We start from the raw sequence: 4,020 nt of genomic DNA on the forward strand, positions 1-4,020 counted from the left end.
TCTCTCCAACACTACTTCTAAATTAATTCAATCATAGAAATTTTCAGCTAATAAATTCTCCGTTGAATTATAGGCCCTCAATACCCAATAACATTGCAAATTGGAGAGTATTTGATGATGATGGCCAAATCCTTGAATTCCTTACACAGGAGGAAACCTTTAGAAGTTTAGTCATTAATGAACATTAGCACAATTTAAAGATAAATGAATTGACTCTAAAAATAAAACCAATAACAAAAAAAGTTATCCCAAAATATGTGGTTCAACTAGAAATTTTTACGATATTTAAACTTGTTAATACAAGTTTAAGGGAGTAAAAAACTATAAAACAAACATCTCATTCTCATAATACAAGGCAATTAATCTTGGTACCAATCAAAATTTGCAGAGCATCAATCTTGGAACTCGATGTGCACCTACAAAAACGTTGCATTCATTCACTTATTCAAAGAATATAAATATATTTTCCTGAATGTGTTTTGATTTGTAAACTTATGATAGGAAAATTATCCAGCTAGTCATTTCACTAAAAAAGAGTGAAAATTTTATCTATTGAAATCTAAAGAAAATGCATGATCAATGGCACATCAAATTAAAAGTGAACTGAATAGATTGTTGGAAGTTAAAATAATTTCTCCAGTTCGACATTTTTAATGGGTGTCAAATGTGGCACATGTTAGGAATAAAAACAATGAAATTATGATTTCATCGACTTTTGTAATCTTAGTAAAGCCTTGAACAAGGACCATTATCCATGTTCCTGCTATGGAATAGATTCTACAATGTCTCATGCTTGGAAGTGTTATCCTTGCTAGACAAATTTGTTGGTTATAAACAAGCTCTTATTTTACATGTTCATCAATTAAAACCTACATTCAAGATGAAATGGGGCACATATGCTTATTGGAAAATGTCATTTGGTATACTTAATATAGGTGCAATATTTTAGAGGGGAATAGACATTGCTTTTAGAGGTTTAGCAAAAAAATTTGTAGTTGTATATCTAGATGATGTAATTGTATGTTCAAAAAACATAAATGATATTTTTCATAAAATCTCAAACAAATATTTGATCACCATTGAATATATGATATTTTGCTTCATACATAGAAGAGTATTTTTCTAGTAAATGAAGGTAAAAATTTGGGTTTTATGTCTCAAATTTTGGTATTATAATCGAACCCAAAAGAAATAAAACATTTCTCAAATTGATTTTCCACATAATAAAAAATCCATGTAGCCATTTTTGGGCAAGATTAATTTCGTTATAAGGCTTGTCCCGAGTTTTGCATAAATAGTCAAACCACTTCAAGATATGATTAAAAATAATGCTTTGCTTAAATGGAATGATAAGGAGAATGAATCTTTTAATTCCATCAAACTTGCTATAACAAGGCTCTTGCATTTATGAGTCCCAATTTTATTAAATAGTTTATCTTGTAGACTTTTTCCACTGACTCATTACTTGCTACTAAATTTTTTTTGTGGTTCTAATTCAACAAAATTCAAAGGATAACGAATTTCCTATTCCAGTTATGAGTTTATGACTGTAGGGTGTTGAGTTAAAATATCCCATGGTGGATAAATAAGTGTTCATTGTCTTCAAGGTAGTGATTTTTTTTTTACCATATATTCTTAAATCTCATATCAAAGTTATTGTTCCACATCCCTCCATCCACCGTATACTAGTTAAGAAGGAATTGGGCGATAGAAAGGAGAATTGGATGGCTACACTCTAGGAATATGATCTAGGAACCAAGCCTGCAAATATTGTTTGAGGATAAACATTTTTCGAGCTCACAGTTAAATTAAAGGCTCATAGACAGGGAAGAGATAGGTTAGGAAGATGGGGTTGAAGTAAGTATTAAAGAAATTTACTATGCTCTCATTTCGACTGATTCTTGGTACAATGATTTGAAGTTTATTTGACTCATCATACTACTTTAGGATATCTAGATCCAAAGAAGAAAATAGCCTTAAGACTAATATATAGTCAATATTTTTTGATCAATGGAGTGTCGTTTAAAAAAACTATGATGGTGTTTTTTTAAAATTCCTAGAGAAGGTGTCCATAGGGTCTTGGATAGACGGTAATCAGGTGCACTGTTAAGGCACTCCTAGAGGTTAAGTCACCGGTTCAATTCCCCACCCTATTTGGGTGTTATTCTTGGACATGACCATGATGTAGCCTCACCGTTGACAAAATTACAAAAAAAAGATTCCTAGAGAAGGTAGGTGCTAAGAAAGTTCTTGGAGTACATAATAGACCAACATGAGGACACTTTGGAGGTGACACTACTACCCACAAAGTGTTGCATGCAAATATATTATTGTTTAACATTATTTAAATATGCTCACACTTTCTCAAGTGTAAAATATATCAAATATCTATTGGACGAGAAAATATTCTCATTTCCATTGCAACTAGTTACAATGGATAGTCCATTTGAACAATGAGGACTTAGACATTATTGGAAAACTTACTCCAAACTTATCTCAACACCACAATACATCCTCATTTCCACACATATTATTTCACAATATAGATAGGGGCTATATTTTAAAAATTGTAAGTGAAAATTAGGTTATCTATTTCCTTGAACAAAATATCATTACTAAATTTGGAATTCTCATTTCACTTGTTTTTAACAACGTTTCTTAATTTTATTCCTTAAACTTAATTGAATTCTATGTTAAAAAAAATAATTAAAATAAAACATTATGTAAATTATTACCAATGAGGTAATAACAAATAAAAATATGATTAGAATAATTAAGAAATTGTCGGTGAAGATTAGAAAAACTAGCATAAAGCTCTTCACGCTTTATGGGTAGATAGAGTTACCCAAAAGCAACAATAGGAAATTCACCTTTCTTCCGTGTCTATGGAAAAGGAAGCTTGCCTCTTGATATATTTTTATCCTATTTGTAGTTAGCATAATCAATCACAGAGAACTCATGCTCAATAATGAAAAAAATAATTAAAAATATTATACAACTATAAGAAGAGTAAAAGAAATTCAAGAATAAGTTTAATTCATATCAATGGGTTATTAAAAAAATGGTTTGTTGAAAATTCAGTTAATAACAAGGGATGTTAATATTGGAGATTTAGTTCTTAAATGGGTCCCATGAAGTGAGATGCAATTATACCAAATTTCTTCTAGTTTGGCCCATTTCAACTTTTAATAAGTTAGTAATTTAATATACATTTTAAAATAATTGGAGAGATCTTTTGCATTATGCTTTTATTTTTATATTTTAATTTACTTATGTATATAATTGTTTGATCTTTTTATTTGAATTTCTTTGAAATATTACAAATTTCTTTTGGTTTTGTTGCTAATTATTTTAAAATTTTCATATTTTTTTGGTATGGAGTTCATTGTTTATAACTTGGTGTAGCTGAAACTAATTTTGGTGTGTAGTTAAAAATAGTACCATAGCCATAAATGACTAATGATACTTTATATGAATTATCGTTATCAAAGTTTGAAACTTCAATTAAGATTTTATTTTTATTACATGATCAATACTTGTTTCCTAAAACTTATTTCCATTGAAAATGATTCATATATTATATATGACAAGAACATTATTTATTTATAATAATAAAATTTTTGTAAAGAAATATAAGAGATGAAAAAATATTTAGACTAAAGTTTTATACCTTAGTTGTTTATTAATTAATGTAAATTTGGTATTGCCCCATTTCCTATCACATATTCTTTACATACAAATCAATTGGGTGAAATAAATTATTCAACAAGTGATAAATTTAAATCACTCAAAGTAGTGTAGAAATTACAAGAAAATCTATTAGGGTTATCGATGTTCATTGACAACATGGCTATATTTGTATTATATTAAAGCAACGTCATTAAGGTTATAGATTCTTGTTGGTCGTGAAGCAATGTCGGGTCATAAGGAGATGAGAAACACATGTAACAATGATGAATAGAAAAAAACTTTGGCCTTTTGACTTATTTCATAATTGGTTAAAGTAAAATTCATAATTTA

Source organism: Pinus tabuliformis, chromosome 5_2, assembly GCF_031772625.1.
Source record: "Pinus tabuliformis cultivar Carrire ecotype Pingquan chromosome 5_2, CPIR1, whole genome shotgun sequence".
NCBI lineage: Eukaryota > Viridiplantae > Streptophyta > Pinopsida > Pinales > Pinaceae > Pinus > Pinus tabuliformis.